Source organism: Callithrix jacchus, chromosome 11 (assembly GCF_049354715.1).
Source record: "Callithrix jacchus isolate 240 chromosome 11, calJac240_pri, whole genome shotgun sequence".
NCBI classification, from domain to species: Eukaryota; Metazoa; Chordata; class Mammalia; order Primates; family Cebidae; genus Callithrix; species Callithrix jacchus.
The window spans coordinates 113155834-113174295 of NC_133512.1; the positions used below are offsets into that span (position 1 = coordinate 113155834).

At 40.0% G+C, this 18462-nt stretch overlaps 1 protein-coding gene and 1 long non-coding RNA gene across 6 annotated transcripts in view; one reads left to right on the forward strand and one right to left on the reverse strand.

Moving 5' to 3' along the window:
• LOC118143779 (uncharacterized) overlaps nt 1-18462 on the forward strand; it is a 100708-nt gene that overhangs the window by 48403 nt on the left and 33843 nt on the right. For 2 of the 4 annotated variants that reach the window (XR_013524249.1, XR_013524250.1), the window contains exon 3: nt 1-280. This is a non-coding gene — a long non-coding RNA (uncharacterized LOC118143779). The other 2 variants (XR_013524247.1, XR_013524248.1) reach the window with 1 other exon arrangement.
• EXOC4 (exocyst complex component 4) overlaps nt 1-18462 on the reverse strand; it is an 808475-nt gene that overhangs the window by 4547 nt on the left and 785466 nt on the right. The gene's annotated exons all lie outside the window — the stretch shown is intronic.

Here is an 18462-nt window from a genome sequence, read left to right on the forward strand (position 1 = left end):
GGATACTGGCTGGTTTTCTACAGAGGCCGTTGTTCCACGCTGGGAGCAAACAACAAAACAAAGATGCCTGCATTTCTACTCCTGGATCTTCCAGTGCGCTGAGTGATAAAGGTCAAGCCACTTAAGTCCTTAATGTTTCAATATCCTCTGTGCAATGAAGACCTTTATAACTCCCAGAATGACAGTCTGAAGTGGACTGAGAGACTAAAAGAGTCCTCAAGAGCCTCAGATGAACAATGCCCCTGAATTACAAAGCTGAGTTATTCAACAAAATTGACAGGTAACTGATGGTGTATTTTCTATAGTTAGGGAGAAAAAATCCCCTACAACCATGATGATATATTAGATCATAAGAATCATAAATATTTAAAGACAGAATGGAATTCATTTATCTTTCAGAATGGTACCCAGGAGCAAAGATGACTAAACTGACATAGCAATAGTTACACTTGGAGGTGGGGAAAAGGTGCTGCCAGGTGCCCTGAAGAGAAAATAGAAAAATGCCTCCAAACTATACCCTTAGAATGAGCTTCCATGATAAACACTGACAGACTGAAATAAAATCATGTCACCCAATAGGGATAAGTAATTTATCAGCACTTATTGAGGCCCCAGGAAATGGAAAGCTTGGTCTTCACCATCAAGCATTAAAACAGCAGCCATGGCTTCCAGGGCAATGTGTTTTCCATTCAATGACACTTTGCTGGGCTGCCTGGATGGGATCAGTGAACACACATTTGATTGAGACATTTTCTAGCTCATGGCTTGTAGCCCTTCACAGCCTCTTCATAGACTACAATAATTCAGCATCCAATTGCTATATGTAGACCAAGTATCTTATTCTGAAGACCAAAGAGTTTCATGTCATCCTGGTGGATGGAACATTCTAGGAGGAGATGTGTGCCTTTGCTGTGGTTTCTCCTACTCTATGCCATGTGCCTTTGAGCAGCAGTTCCCAAAGTATAATGAGCAGAGAGGGTGAGGGAGTGGAGTGACAGAGAAGTAGAGGCGTGATTTCACAGACACTGGTCTCATGTGCAGAGTCTAGAACATGACAATGATTGTGCTTTGTTCCGGTGCAAACAGATCATTTTCTCTTATCTTCGTCGTGTTTGCTTTATCAATAGACTGTTCTCTATGGCTTTTTCCTTCATTCTTTATTTTAATGGAACTGCACTGTGACTCTTTCTCCCTCATCCATTCTGTCTGAAAACATTTCCACTAGGAAGGAAATGCAGGGTATTTTGGAAAGGTGGGCAGATCTTTTTAAAGTTTTAAATTAAAATTTTATCTTCCTCTGATTGGAAAGTTAATACATGTGCCATATAGAATATATGGGCCATAAAGAAAGATTTCTCATAATTCCATCATATAGATAAACCACAGTTTGGCATATTTTCTTGTAGTTCACCTCCAGCACATGCAGTGTTCTAGCCAATTTCTTTTTTAGAGCTGAAATGTTTAGGTTGGAACACTATTGGATACTTCAATTGTTGCTGATTATAAAGGCTTTCTTTCTCATGGATAGATTTCTAAAAACAGAATTAGTTAAAAGATAAGTACATTAGTTAGGCCACTTGACAATGCTGCCAAGTTGCTTTCTAAAGAAGCTCTATCAATTTATCCTCCTGTCAACAACATATGGGCAGTATCTAACTCACATTCTTTTGCTTTGCATGAGGTTGAATAATTTTTCATCTATGTATTTGTTTTTAATGCATGTAGGTATGTGTGTATGTATAAACAAATTGTTGATATAGTTTTATCTTTGAGTATTAATGCTTTTCTTACTTCTCTGTAAGAGCTTTTCATAAATTTTCATAGCCAAGAGGCCAGGGAGTTTTCTCATCCCTGGTTCTACCTCCCACACTGGCATACTTGCTCAGTGCAAAAGCCAGTACTGCATCCCTGGAAGTGATTAGAAACAGTTCCAGTTCCCTTCTTCGCAAATTCAAGGAAGAAATATTCACTAAAATAATCTAGTTGCCCATGGCAACTCTTGTACCTGCAGGCTTTCCATAAACTTTGCGTGTAGGGATGACAAGGCCCTGACTGGGGAACTGTCCAAGGTGACTGGGGAACTGTCCAAGGTGACTGGGGAACTGTCCAAGGTACCTGAGGAAAGCTGTGCCTTTGCCTTCTTTACTCGGTGGAATTTGGAGTCCTGGATCCCGGAATGAAAACTGTGTTTTAAAATATACAGCTTTATCTCATGCTGGGTTTTGGAATCTGTTATGATTGTAGAATATTAATAATAACGTCTAGTTTTTAGGTGCATTTCAATCCTTTTAAACATGTACTACAATTATCTACATTTTACATATGAGAAAAGTGAGTTCTATAGAGGATGAGTGATTTGTCTAAGGCCTCAGAATGAAAGACTTTGAGCCCTGTATTTACTCTAAAACCACCTTAATAAAAAATATTTGAAACTATAAAAAGCAAAGGAACTGAAAAGAATATTTTTATCATGAGTACAGAAATCATGATCTCATCTTTTGAGTCATGAGTACAGAAATATGAATTATATAAAATTCCCATACTCAGCTCTGCCTTTCATTGTAATGCAATGAGCCAGTATTGCGGCAATTCAAATTCATTTGTACAAAGTTTGCAGTTATATTTGAACAACACTGGATTTGATCTGGGAATTCTGTGCTCCAAACCAAGTAATGGAGTCATGTTGTAAATTTAACACTTAATTTGGGAGTTTACAGAAATGATTTTTGGTTTTTTCACTTTGCCACCTCTTTATTTCTTCCCTTTTTGCCCCTTCAAGCTGGTAATGAATGAGGTAACCTTTCTTCCCAAAAGTTGACTGTCCTTCTGATTCAGTATTTTTTTGGGGAAGGGAGATAATTATTTTCACGGTAAAGACTTTCTCTTATAGTCCTTCCTGAGATAAAGCTCTAGTATTAATGTCAACAAGTGAATTATGTGCTCAATCTGGCTTCTGAAATATAAATTTGAGAGAGAGAAAAATTTACCTGAATAAAACTTAGTATTGATTGTAACTGCCAGCATTATTTTTAGCCAATATCTACTGCATTTTGAGCATTGTAATAAAAACCCAACAGTAGATGAGTCTCTATGTTGTCAAGTGAAGCAGTAAACACCTGTTTTCTCTGCCCACTCAATGATACCTATGATAACAGGGAAATGGCAAGAGAAAAAAGGATAATCCATAAATCAGATAATCGTCTCATAAATAATTGAGAGGTCATGTTATAGCAGAACAACTTAGTGAGGCAAATATTTAAGAGATCAACTAAAGTCAGATTCTGTTTAAGTTTTTCATTCCTTGTTGTTAACTAGCCATGTGACCTTAGGCAAACACAATCAGCTCTCTGGATCTGTTTCTCGTGTGCCAAATAGGTTACAGCAGATGCTATTTAAGCACTGGCATTTCTGGATTTTAAACCTTTACAGCACCCCCTGCTTGGTCCTTTAAAATCATGGGCCCCCCATCAGAATTAGCTGATGCTAATTTTCTTCAAGCAATAGTAGACAAGACACAGTAGCAATTGATTTGAAAACACTCCAAACAAGTGTTATCTCAGCTCAAATGACCTTTCCAGACCCAAAATAACATAAATGGTAATCCTGTGTGTCAGAAGAATAAATTAGTTTATTAAAAAGTATAATCTAATTGCTTTTATTTGTATTCCCCTTGAAAGAGCTTAGAGTTTATTACAAACATGATTGAAAATCCTAATTGGAAATGAGCTGAAGTTACTTCCATTTTAGGAATGAGAAAGCTAAGGTAGAGAAAAGCTAAATAATTTTCAGACAGTTAGTGGCACAATTAGGTGTATATTCTATATCGGGGTTTTTTTTTTTTTAGCACTTCTCACAACAGATTATACAAGTTTTTGTTCTGATCAGGACATGCTAGAAGTAAAGAATGGTCTTTAGAAAAGATATTGCCTATATTCCCTCAGCTGGTGGCAGCAGAAAATCATTCAAGAGTTAAAGATAGCCTGGGAGTCTGTTGCTTTAAGGCTTGCTTGGGCTTCTTTGATCGGTCATCTACCTACCTGTTTTTTATATATAGTGACACATGCATGCGCCCACCCTTCATCAATGGTGTAATCCTTAAATGGCAGTTACCAGTTACCTCTTGGCCTTGTTCTGATAACCATCACGCCTTGGCAGTACTGCAGGGATTGGGGCTCTCCTGAGGAGATGCTGAAAGTTAAAGTCAGCTGTTTCACTCCTCTCAGGAACATATCCTGACATTTTTGATAGACAGCAGCAGTCAGAACCTTACTTTATCTCTCTTCAGAAAAGAAAACCACTTGAGACAAGGAACTCCTCTAGGGCATCCCCATCACCATCGAGATGATGACACACTCCGAAGCTCGGTTACAGTCATTGAAATGCGGAGGAAATTTCCTTCTGTTCTTTTAGCTAGCAACTTTGCTCCCCACCTTTGGAACACATTCTAAATTTATAAATATCTATGGTTGAAATGTCCTCTTCAACAACTTAAGGATTCATATGTCACTCTCCGCTACATCAGATAATTTTTTAAATTAAGTTTTCTACAACAGGGCTGGAGGAAGTTCTGCATTTTAAATTCACTACAATTAAAACTGTGTCTCTTTGGTTTGGCACTGCCTTTGGTCAAACCCCATTTGTATGAATAATTATTCAGTCCATTAAGAAGTCTGCTCAACTCCTTCTCCCATTTTGAAGGTTTTAATAAATATTGATCAGGCACATTTCTGTTTGCACTTGCCAAGGCAATTCTGATGGATTCATCTTCTGATGTTATCAAGTAATGAAATATGAAAGAGTGAATAGAATTACCCTCTTGTTCTGTGATTTTTTATTTAGGGCCTTCATTTTACTTTCATAATTGTGTTTGCCTCATACTTCTGTAAATGTTCTTTTGATTATCAAAAGGTGAGTCCAGGTTAAGAAGTGCTATTCTGAGCTGAATATCACTTTAGAGTCTTTTCAGTTTAAGAAAATAGTTCATCAAATATCAATTTAGAGAGTCTTTCCAATTTTTAAAGACAATTTATCTAATATCATAGGTTGATAAAAAAGACATTATAGTATGTACTTTGCTGGCCACAAAGCTACATAACCTTTAAGTCAATTAGCACAAGACTCTGGTACTGTGTATTATCTACATTTTTCAGATTAGCAATCTGGGAAACAACTGCTGAGAGGCCCTACGGCTTTTTCAATTTTTAGTAATAAAATCACATTATTAATTTTTCAATAAATAATGCAAAGGATTTCTTCAAATCAAAGCCTAATGTTATTACTAGTGCTTAGGAAACTCCAATAATATTTTAAATGTTAATATCATATAGAAAGGTATAGTCCTTGGCTTCAAGAAGCTTCTTTTACTTATTCATTTATTTTTAAAATCCAATCCAGGCCCAGATAAAAAATACCCAAGGCATGAAGTAAATGTTTTAATTTAAAGTAAAGCAAAACTAGGACTTGGCAGTCTGCCTGCCTGCCCTTGTCTCCTGGTACATAAGAAAGGCAAAAAGAGTTGGAGTGCCCTGGAGAAGGGATAAAAACCAATGCTTCTGCTCCAAGTGATGACCAGAGTTAGAAGCGAGTTAATGCAGTGAATGGGTAATGGGCCTTCTGTATTTATAATACTGGATCTTGCCCTACTTGTGAGTGTGTGATGAGAATGGTCAGTGGGAACAGGCATGGAATGCATGGCTTTGACGGTAACATGTGCTCCCATCAAAGAGAACATGATGAGCATGATGCCAGTGAGGCCAAGGTAATGGTTGATTCTGGCAGGTGCCAATTCATTCTATTCTTTGGCCATTGACTCTGTCCCTAGTCAGCTACCTCACAGTGATGTTTAGACAGGGCTAGGGGAGGCTAAATGGAGAGTTTACTGCAACCCACTACAGCTGCTGGGAGGCTTAAGACTCAAGGACTGCTATTCAGCCATCACTTGGCTGAGTCATTCAAACCCTGATTCTTGGCCTTCTGCTCCTGGTTAGTTACTCCAGTACAGTTCTTGAAATTGTAGAAGGTCTCCCTACTTTGCTGAGACACAAGACCACATCTTTTAAGGCTGAAGGCACGCACACACACACACACACACACACACACACACACACACACACACACACACACAAGGTTTGGTAGAAGAATAAAAAAACTCAGTGGATTATTTGAGAAGTATGAGCATATGCGAATAAACAGGTCCCAGTGGCAAACACTTAAGGGTATATTAACTAAACCCTCAGGTAATTTATGAAAGAGAGAAAACCTAAATAAACTAAAGCTACAAAATGGGCCACCTGAGACTCAAGGATACGTGATGCAGAACAGATGTCAATTAGAAAAATAATAGACTAACTAGAAAGGAACTAATGGAAATATGAACAATATCCAGCAGGTTTAATTAAAGACCCAAATACTCTGACAAATGTGATGGATAGCTTTGGATAGCAATGTGAGTTTGGGGATGAAAAGACTTCTGTGGGTGATATATATTTGGATGCCAGTGAACCATTTGAAACAGTGCCTCTAGAAAAATATAACTAGCAAAATGAAATTCTGAACGGCTACCCTTGATAGGAAAAACAAACAGAGGGTAATGATAACAGCAAGTCAACAAATGCACAAGAGAAGCATCTAGTGAATGCTCAGGATGCTGCCTTTAGAACTGATCTCACTTAATACCTGCATAATGCACAGGAAGATACAGAGTGGTGCAAGGGGCCAATGTTAGTAAATGGGGAAGGGCTGTGAATGGCAACAAGAAATACAAATCACATCAAGGACTCCAGGGAATCTGGAATTATGGGAAGCAAGTAATGAAAGGAGATTCATCTTAAAAAAAACCCAAGTGATTTTGTCTGGGAGAAATTCTAACCTCCTATATTCCTTCAGTAGTTGGGAGAAACCTTAGAACAGCTGGGTGAATGGTCACTGACTGGAGAGCAGGAGGTGGGTGTGTTGGGGTGGGTGGCTAAGGGCTATGGAACTAGAGCATTTCTTACTTCCTATTTAAAAAGTACCAGGTCTTCTGTAATCCCAGCACTTTGGGAGGCCAAGGCAGGTAAAACAGGAGTTCAGGAGTTGAGGCAGGGGTTCGAGACCAGCCTGCCAAACATGGCAGAACCCTATCGCTACCAAAAATACAAAAAATTAGCTGAGTGTGGTAGTACACATCTGTAGTCCCAGCTACTTGGGAGGCAGAGGTTGCAGTGAGCCAAGATCGCATCATTGCACTCCAGCCTGGGTGACAGTGAGACTCCATCTTAGAAAAAATTATTAAAAAATTAAAATAAAGTAAAATGAAAAGTACCAGCTATAGGGAAAGGAAGGGACAATAATCTATCTTTGTTGTACTTCATAGTTCTTTTTGCTTTACAATGCAAGCCAATTGAAAGAAAATTGGAAAAGAGCATCAGATGGGATTAAAGGGCCAGTAGGTTGGAGGAAAATTGAAGATTAAAAGAGATTTAGGGCAATTTTTGCTTAAATGTTTACTTATCAATAAGTGAGGTTGTGAGGTTTTCCCTGATCACCTTATTTTAAATGATACTTGCCCCATCCTCATCAAGCTTTGTCCTTTAAATGATCTTTAATTTTCTTTTTAGCACTCATCTCCATCTAAAAAATATATTTCCAACATATATTTCAAATTATATATTTAAGTATATGTATATATAAAATCAGAGAGATTTTGATCAGCATATATAATGGTTAAGATCATGCACTTGGGAAATGGGATGGCCTGGGATTGAAACCCAGTTCTGCCTCTTCCTATTTGTATGACTTTGGGCAAGTTATTAATCTCACTGTGCCTTATTCTGTTCATCTGAGGAAAGGAAATAGTAACATGGAGTTGTCCCAAAGCTTCATTTTCACTTGTCTCCAGACATTTCTATCAGCTGTCCCAGGGCTTAAATGATTAAGAACAGTGGCTGGACAGAGTAAGAAGGTAGAAGCATTTATTACATAAACAAATATCTGCTTTTCCCTCCTCCCATGCAGGTTCTATGAGAGCAGGGCTGAATTCTATATTCAACTTGCTCTTACCCCTTGGCCTAAGAAGGTAACCAGTGAGTGCTGAGTAAATGCAAAAGAATGAATAAATGAGACAGCCGATAGTCCATACATTTCATTAAGTATGGCATATGAGCTAAAAACCAGTCTATGATTCTCTGACACTGGGAAGAGAGGAACTATGAATGAAATAATTGATCCACATAAAACACAAAGGATTATTCTGCTGTAACTCCCGGGGGGAGATGGTCAGGATAATGGTCGCTAATGGAAAAGTGGGAGAAAAGAGATCCATGTTTTGGCTAGTGATCTGTAATTCTTCTCAGCTTTTTCATTCTCTGGCAGATTTAGACATGAATTCATCTTTCACCTAAGAAGCATGACTCTGGAAATTTCTGAACCTGTCTCAACTTCAGTTTCTTCATTTAGACATGGGATACATAATATTACATCACAGGTTAGGTTTGAAGATTAATCAAATGATTCGATAGAGCGCCTGCTATGAAAAATGATTAAAATAATTGCTAACTTTCGTTGCATACTCCTCTATAGTCTGTATTGGTCACTGTTCATATATATATTATCTCTATGGGTCTCACAATTGTATGAGTTATCACATCCTCTATACCAAAATACATGGAAAAAAAATCAGTCCTTCCCTCTTGACTCAGAAGAAGAGGGGTTCCTTTTCTTTTTTCTTTTTTTAAGATTAACCCTATGCCTTTGATCCTCACCCTTCCCAATGCTTTCAAGCCTCTGCTGGGTTTTTGTTTTGTTTTTAACTCTTGTATCCAGTATCTTCCCTTTTCACTGGTTCTTTCATGTCTGCTTCAAACATCCTTATACTTCTCATATTTTGGAAAAACAAATCAAGCAACAAACCCCAAGCCCTTTTAAGTGATCCTGTCCACTCCATTTCTCCCCTTGTGTCTTCTCTCCCTTTCATTGTTGAATTTCTTGAACAAATCATTTGTATTCACTGCCTGTTCTTCTACTGTCTCCATTGTGTCTATGAAAAGGGTCATCAATGATGTCCTCATGGATATACACAGTGGCTTTTGCTAAGTCCTCTTTTCCTTGACGGTTTTCCATCCTAAATTCAGCTGTCACTGAGTCACATTTTTCAAGCCCTTCTCCCAGCTTCCTCTGAGTTCCTTCTCTGATTCTGCTATTGGCTCTGTGTCTGCCTGCGGTAGGTGTTCCTGCCAGTCAGATGGGGGCCCTCTATTCTTCTCTCTCTGCTTCTAAAAGTCTTATCTGTGCATGTAATGCTCAGATATCTCTCTCAAGATCTTCTTTCTCAATAGATCAAAGCTTCATTTTCACTTGTCTCCAGACATTTCTATCAGCTGCCCTTGTCAGGTGGCCTCCCTAACCATGAATTTTGCTTAACAGAACTAGCTTGCAAAACCTCAAAATCTCAGTGTCACCTTGAATGTTCACTCTCCTTCATTTCTTTTGTCCAATTGTCACCAGGTCTATCAATGCGACATCTTTCATGTTCATTTCTCCTTTCCTATCTCACTATCACAGGTATAATACACTTCTCATTGCCTTGTTACAGTGGCTCTTAACGGGCCTCCTCACTCACTCACTCCTTCTAGACTAACCCCCAGTTCTTAGTTGGATCATATCACTGTTCTGTGTTTAATAAAAAAAACCTTGTGTATTCACTAGTGCTAACAGAATCAAGTCCAAACTTCCAACACTGACATCCAGGGCCTTCTAAAGACATGACCTGTATTCCACCTTTTCTCCCAATTCTTCTCTACTTCAACCTTCCATTCAAGCCAAACTGAGCTACTCACTGTCCCTTGAATAATACTTAGTACCTTTTGGCTCTAAGTATCCAGAGCCCACTTCATGTTCAAAACTGCGAGATCCTCTACCCTCTATGAAGCTATCCTGAGCAATTTATTTCCTCTATGTCACTTATTGCATAGGTCACCCACTTCCCATGTATCATGCAGAATCATATCTTTTTAAAAAACAACTCAATATTCTTTTTGAGCTGACAATAGAATAAAAAGGTTACTAGGGTATTTACTTACTAGCTGTGTGAACTTGGGAAAGTTATTTAACCTTTATAGGCTTCAGTTTCCTCATTTGTAAAATGAGGATATTGATAGTACTTAGTTCATAGGATTGTTAAGAAGACTAAGCAAGTTAATATTTATAAAGTGCTTAGAAGAGCGCCTAGTACATAATATTTTTGTTACATAAAAAGATAAAGGCCCCAAATAAGTATATAATGTAAAGCTTCTCTCCTACCATTTCCTTTCCTAGAGATAATTATTGTTACTAGTTTCCAGGGTATCCTTCCAAATATATTTTATACATATACAAGCACAGTCTTTCTTGAGTGAGTGTTTATGTACACACAAATATATTTAAAGATAAATGGTGTTTATATACTGTTCTGCACCTTACTTTTTTCTACTCAACAATGGAGCTTGGAGAAGGCTCCCCTTCAGTACGTATCAATCTGCCTAATTCTTCTTAATAGTGGGAGAGTACTCAGTTGTGTGGATGTACCATTATGCATATTTATTATTCTCACCTAGATGGCAGGGCTTCTTGATGTCAAAGACTATGTCTTATGACTCTCTGTATCATCCTCACTGCTTATATAGTACCTTTCAAAGTCCTTTTTAAATTTGTTTACTTGCTCAACAAATATTTCAGTATCGGTGACATACCAGGTGGTATACTGTAGATACTGTGGATGCAGAGGTTAAGCACCTTGTTCTCTGGTGATGCAGAGTCTGGTGTGAAAGTAGCAGTAGCCAGGCACTGTATGTACTTACAGTAATGTGACAGTGGCTATAATAAAGGTATAGAGGAGATTCTCTAAGATCACAGGCAGGAAGGGTTGTAGGCTTCTGCGAGCAGCCAGGGAAGGCTTATTAGAGAAGGGGAAATTGTCAACAATGAGGCAAATATGAAGGAAAGCAAGTCCTCCACAAGCAAAGGAAACAGAATATGTGAACTGGGTGGGAGAGTAGGAAGAATACGGTACTTGGGGGAAATGACAAGAGGCTTATTTCTCACTCGAGTGCTTGGGGTGTGGGGAAGGGCAAGGAGAAAGAAAGGTGAGCAAGGCAAGCTGGGCCTAGAGCATAACAGACCTGTGTGCCATACTAAGACTTTGGACTTTCATGGGTGAGTGGAAGGACAAAACCTTTATTCTGCCTAGGTGATTCAAACAAAATAATTACTATCTATTACCAGGATTTCATAAAAGAAATTATTTTAACACTCCTCAATTAGAAAATAATCACAGAACAAAAAGATTAAATGTTTTATTGTGTGGGAAACTCAGAAACTCTTAGTCATTATTTATGAGAAACACACAAAGCACAGTCATTATTTTTCTCATTTTCCTGTGGATGAGGACAATCAGCTTCAGTTTACATAAACCCTGGCATTTGGAACCAATGCTGTCGTTGATGGGGAGGAATCTGGAAACAGATGATTTTAGAAAGAAGTCACACATGATTACAACTGTGTTTTAGAAAGACTTTCCAACTGCAGTATGGAGGATGGACCTGAGAGTAAGAAAGCCTTCAGACTGTTGGGCAACCTGGCTATTTTTCTTTTCTAGTATCAGATCATACCAATCTTCTAGAAGGTTTCCTCACAACTCCACGTTCCCAGGCTTACAGCTGAACAAAACCAACCTCAAAGAGAGAAGGGTGCTGGCAATTCAGTAAAGAACAACATATCAGGTTCTCACCTCTAGTCTGTCTCCTTCAGGTCTACACTGACTGACCTGGAACCATTACAGTTCACACAACTGTACTGAGATGAGGATGGAGGCTGAGAGGAAAGAGAAGGCTGGCAGTAAGAACATAAGAAACAAAAGAGGATACCTTTTACTCAAAGGTTCCTCTTACCCTACTCCTCAACTGGCCCAGCTGAAATGTGAGGGAGGAAGACTGAAACTTCCTTTGCAAAAATTATAACCGAGAAAGTTATTAAAGTGAAAGAGACCCTGACCTAACAGACTCTATCTTGCTTCTAACTCCCAAGCTGTCCTTCCTTGTTCCTGGGCATATGCTGAACTAACTTTGAGAGGAACTTAGCTTACAGTTAAACTTTGATGACAACAGCACTTTCTCAAAACAAACCCCTTCCTGCCTGGGGATGAGACTGTCTTTGCAAGACTAACAAATTGGCCACAAGATTCAAAATTACGGCTTAGGAGTCATGCAGCTAGAGGCTGCAAAATTCTAAACCTCCCCAAATTGCTCCTGGGAATAACATCACTATTGTTAAACCTAAGATTAGCGCTTCAGATATTTTACAGATCCTACACTCAGTGGATCTGCTGGGACTGCTCATATTAATACACTGGCTCATCTGGTCTTGTCGGCCGCACCCAGGAACTGACTCAGTGCGAGAGAACAGCTTCAACTCCCTATGATTTCATCTCTGACCCAACCAATCAGCACTCCCCACTTTCTGATTTCTTGCCCACCAATTTATCCTTAAAAATGCCAATCCCTGAATTTCGGGGAAGACTAATTTGAGTAATAACTCCATCTACTATATGGCATGGCCAGCCTTGCATCTGTTAAACTCTTTCTTTACTGCAATGCCATGGTCTTTATTTGTGCAGCAGGCAGGAAGAACCTGTCTAGTTAGGCTACAGGACCTAAGAGCATAGAGTATAAATTAGGAGTACAAATATGATCTCATTTAAACTCTTGACAAACATACAAGAAAGGCTTTCATAGCCTTAATTTGACAGATCAATAAAGGGTCAGAGAAGAGGGTCACAAAACTTCCTTGTGATGAACATGATTCAAACTCTAGTTCATCCAATTCCAAAGCTCAGGCTTTGACTCTTCTAAAGTTATGGGATCTGCTTGGGGCACTGGGAACTCCCCGAGTCAGTTATATAGCAGGAGTTTACATTAGATTCTTAGTGTAGAATTAGGATTTGTGCCTTCAGTGGGGGATGTCTGTAGTGGAATGAGATATAATAGGATAAAATTAACCATGGGAAAATACATCCTGAGAGTCAGCAGAGAAAATCAGGCATTGTAGGAGAGAATAGCAATTTTTTTAAAGTGGCCCTTTGCATATAAAAAGACTAATACTGAGGCTGCTCCACAATGTGGTTCTCATAAGTCTATATATAAAGAAAAAAGGCCTTTGATGGAAAAATATAGAGAGCAGTTGCATTCTTTTTTTAGGACGAAAAAGAATCTGATTTGAAAGAAACCTCTTAGAAAGGGCAACATTATGAGAGGAAGATCTTCAGGCAAGTTTAATGCCTCTATTTAAATGCTAATGTTAACCTATAGCACTGGACCACACAAAAACTAAAGTTTTTCAAAGACCATAAAGTGAATCTAAAATGAAACCCTAATTTCTTTAAGAAAAGAAATTTCCTTTCTGAAGAGCCAGCTAACACACGTAACTTCATAAGAGCAGTACCTGTTTGATCATACTGGTGAGGAGGCAGGCAAGCTAATGGCAGAGGCTGGCTGGCATCCAGTGTGCGAGGCTGGCTGGCATCCAGTGTGCAAGGCTGCCTCTGTCATAATTAGGAGTCCTCCTCAAAACATCTGCCTTTGGAGCTCAACATGTGCCCCAAATTGTCCCTGATAGGGATTGATGTTCCTCCCATAGCCTGTCCCACTCCCCTGAACTGTTTCTTGCAATGAGCATGCTGGTGTTTGGAAGGAAAGCTGCGGACAAAATTGAGGAGGAAACACAAAGGCATGGGAGTCCCTGGGTTCAGAAGAGGAGGCTGTGGGTCCTGGGTGCTCAGTGCTGCTTTGTTTTCCCTGGGCTTTGGAGACTACATGCTATGTGTATTAACACATATACAGGGAAACAAACCCTGAAAAAAAAATCAAACAAAATCAGGGCAATGACTAGGAGGGGGCGATCTGTGCCTTTTTTTTTTTTTTTTGGGACAGAGTCTCACTCTGTTGCCCAGGCTGGAATGCAGTGGTGTAATCTTGGCTCACTGCAATCTCTGCCTCCCAGGTTCAAGCAATTCTCCTGCCTCAGCCTCCCAAGTAGCTGGGACTACCCACATCTGGCTAATTTTTTATTTTTATTAGAGACGGGGTTTCACCATGTTGGCCAGGCTGGTCTTGAACTCCTGGCCTCAAGCGATCCACCTGCCTCAGCCTCCCAAAGTGCTGAGTTTATGGGCATGAGCCATTGTGCCCAGCCCTGAGGTGGTTTAATATTCCCTAATTTTATAGGAGTGATGGTTATTAGGGTATATTCTCTTTGTCAAGAGGAATCAAGCTGTGTACTTAAGACCTGTGCAGTTTACTGTGTGTATGGCATACTTCTATATAAATATCTTAGCTTCCTTCTCCCCACTCCTACAGAAAAGGGAGATGAAAAAGAGCGGGTTGTAGGCCAGGTGTTGGGATGCGTACCTGAGTATATTTTTAACTGTCTCACACCCTGTTATTAAGAGAAATGCTAATTTCATAAATCTTGGAAATAGTCTGCTAACTGAAACAAGCTAGCCACAAAAGACCAAATATTGTGTAGTTCCATTTCTATGATCTATCCAGAAGAGGCAAACCATAGAGACAGAAAGTAGATGCGTGACTGCCAGGAGTAGCGTTTGGGGGAATGAGGAGTGACTGCTAACGGATACCGAGCTTCTTCTGGGGCTGAAGAAAATGCTCTAAAAGTAGCTGGTGACGACGGCTGTGTGACTCTGTGACTAGACTGAAAAACCAATGAATTGCACACATTAAAATAGTTAATGTTTATGGTATGAAAATTATGTCTCAATAAAGCTGTTATAAAAATGCAGATCCTATAAACTAGAACCCCGACTTCTTAACTATACTGAAGACATTTGTTCACAGCCAATACTGTTTGTACGTTTGCTGCAGTTCCACGTTCTCCTGCAATCATTGCAGGGAAGATTCTGTAAGCTGACAGACATGGCAACATCTTGACCAGCTCACATTTTCACTAAGTGCCCTGGAAATGTATTAAAGTCATGTCTCATGGCGCTATACTTTTGTAAGTTTACAGACCCCCAGCATCTTTGTAATAAATGCCTTTGAACTCTCTTCATCCCTATACACAATTCTCAAGAAACTCTGCTAACTAGCAAGGAGTAACCCTTACAAGAAATATAGGTTAGAATTGGGAACAACTCTATTCATGACAGAAGTATAATTCAGCCAAAGATTCATTAATGATTCTGTTAATGTTTATTATTAAGAAGGACCATAATTAGGGGTAACAGTTAGCATTTAACACTTGTTATATACCAGGTCCGTTCACATATACCTGATTAAGTCCTCACAACCTGAGGCTCCAAAGGCAAAACACCTGCCTAAGGTCACCTGGCTAGTTAACAATGGCACCAGAACTGAATTCTTTTGTTCTTTCAGAGTTAAAGTTTGACTATATAGCAATACACTATCCTACCCTACCTCCCACACATCATTCCAGGAAAACTGCTGAGTTAGGCTGTGAGAAAACAGTTCAAATCAGAAAATGCTTGGGGAGATAAAAATGTTTACTCACCAAGAGACCCACTGAAATCAGATTTGTGAAAGCCCCATGTTGACTGTAAAGTGCTATGTGAACATAAGTATCTAGCAAGAACAAATTAACAGGTATTGGATTGGGGAGCTGGCAACTGAGGTGCAGATGTCTGCTCAAAGTGTGCATGTTGTGCTAACTTGTGCTACATTAAAGTGAAAGAGGAGATGCCTGGCAATTGTCTGCTGTTTTATGGAGTGGACCTTCAGATCTTCATTTGTGGTAATGGATGACTCTTCACAGTTGAGCTGAGGCTGTTCTACACAGCAAGGTGGTGACCAGGAAGGCCTGTGATCTCAGCAGATACAGATGTCAAAGAAAATACATGCTGATCCCTAGTTGAAAAAGTAGACACTGTTCAAAAGGTAGCAAAAGTAGCCTGGAAACCCGAACCTAGTTTTTTTCTTTTTTACAAATCCTGCAACACACAGCAGAGGTTCCATTTCCCTCACAACAGCTGCCTTCAGAATCGGTCTCATAATTTCCAGTGCATTCAAAAAATCTCATCACCTTCCACAGGTGCTTCACATGTCTCGGTGGGGATGTCAGTGAGCAGGATGTGGCCTTATTGATTACTTCCTGTGACTCAGAGGAAGTGCTGCTTTCATGATCTGCCTATCAGTGGAGAAAACAAAATGGGAGGAAGGTGGTGACAATGACTCCCTTGAGCAAACTCTGGACAGGCTCCTTTGAGCTCTTCTCCACTGGGCTTCAGTCAGCAGCAAGGTGGATTAGTTGAGATTATCCATGACTCAGAAATAGAGTTAGGATTCAACCCGCTCTGCTTGGACGCCAAACTGCTGATCCAGTCCCTGGACCACCCTCCATCACTGATCAGGCCAGGGCTGCAAACCAAGGTTATTTTAAAGACTCCACTTCCAATCAGCAGGACTGTGTTGGAGCTGCAGAGGCTGTGCTGGGGAGTGCAGGAAAAATGAGGAAGAATCAAGGAAGCCCCAGCCTGTCCTTCTCTGCAGGGAGACTCCCCTGGCCAAACTCTGCCTCTTCTCTTTACACTTCCTTCTCAACAACTCCTCTCCATTCACAGCCGCATGAGAGAATTCACTTGCTGCCTCCAAACCTCATCCAAAACCATTGAACTCCTCAGTTACCCCTAATGGTTTACATCTGAGAAATGTAGAAGTCTAAGGTGATGCTGGGAGGTATCACACGTTCCTATTGTCCAGGAAGACCTGCTATCCCTGGAGGAACCTGAATGCCCCAAATCAGGTGGCTGCGGGTGTCCCTCCCATTCTAGAGTTATACGTCTGTTGAGAATCTGTTTTACTGAAAAACATTTCTAATGTTTTCCAAGAGAAATATTTCAAATGTGGTGGTGAGACAAACATTGGTTTGTGACCCAAATGTTTCTGCAAGTGTTTTCTCAGGCTGGGAGGTGTAAATGTTTACAAACCATTTGAGCAGGAAAACTGCAGTGATGTGTTTCAGTAATAGTTGCTTGGGGGAATAAAATCCCACCCCTACCAAATGCAGCCAGGGTATCATTAAGAAAATAATGATCTGCTCCTTTATGTGCTGTGTGACAGTGTAGACAGGATAGGATGTCTCTGGCGCATCTATTCCAGCTCTTGCTCCAGTACTAGCTAACTAGTGATCATGATCATGCCATGCAATACCACTAGACCTGTTTCCATATCTGGAAAAAAAATGGATTAGACTAGAATATGTGACATCTAGAAAACCATCCAAACCCATGAGGGAGACTGCAGTGGGGGAAGGGCAGCATTTTATTTATTTATTTATTTACTTATTTTTTGAGATGGAGTCTTTCTGTGTTGCCCAGGCTGAAGTGCAGTGGCACAATTTCGGCTCACTGCAACCTCCCTCTCCTGGGCTCAAGGAATTCTCCTGCCTCAGCCCCCACACCAGTAGCTGAGATTACAGGTGTGCACCACCACACTTGGCTAATTTTTGTATGTTTAGTAGAGGCAGGGTTTTATCAGATTGGCCAGGCTGGTCTTGATCCTGACCTCAGATGATCCACCAGCCTCAGCCTCTCAAAGTGCTGGGATTAAAGGCATGAGCCACCATGCCATGGGGCAGCATTATTAATATTAAAAGATGAGGTCCAGGTCACATAGCTAATCAGTGGCTGGGCTTTGATTTAATCTGCATCTCCTGCGCCCAAAGCCTGTAACCTTTCCATTACACCACACAGGCTCTGACAATTTATTCGGTTCCCTGGCTTCCTTGGGCCTCTGTCGTAATCAACAGTGTGCCCAGTTGTTGATGGCCCACATTTGTCATGTGTCCTTTCACTTTTCTTTTTTTTTCTAGCATGCATTGTGTCACTCAATCTCCAATGAAGAAAAAGTGCTTTTGACAAGAGCATTGAGCACACTGGGAAATTTGGTTGATGCAGCTTTATTTCCAGGCATATTCAAGGGACAGTAATAGAGGCTTTATTGTATTAAAAAGCTTTTTTGTGCTTTGTAATGAAGACTCAAAGCACTTAGTTGAAATAATAGTCTTTTAAACTAATCTGTTTTATGCTCTATAGCAGAGATGGAGATACAAGGGAATTCAAAAGTGATTTCTGCAAAATGATTCACTCAAAGGCGCCATATCTTTTTGAGTGGAAGCCTCAGTTTTTCCCAGGTATCCTCTTGGCCTAGGGTTTCATTCTTTTCTCTTTTCCTAAGACATTTGTGGCAGGTGCTTGCTGATCTTTCTCAGTGTCTACTTTGCTTGGGAGGACTGACAGACTTCCCAACAAATGCCGCTACATATTATATGATCACAATCGGGGTACACAAACCCTGTACTGCCTACCTGCACATACGTTCTCACTCCAGCCTAGCAGAATGTAACACAGCGGGCTCAGTGGGAGAAGAGGGAAATGAGGATTTTAAAGCCTTTAAATAAAGATTGTAACTGTTGCTGGACTGC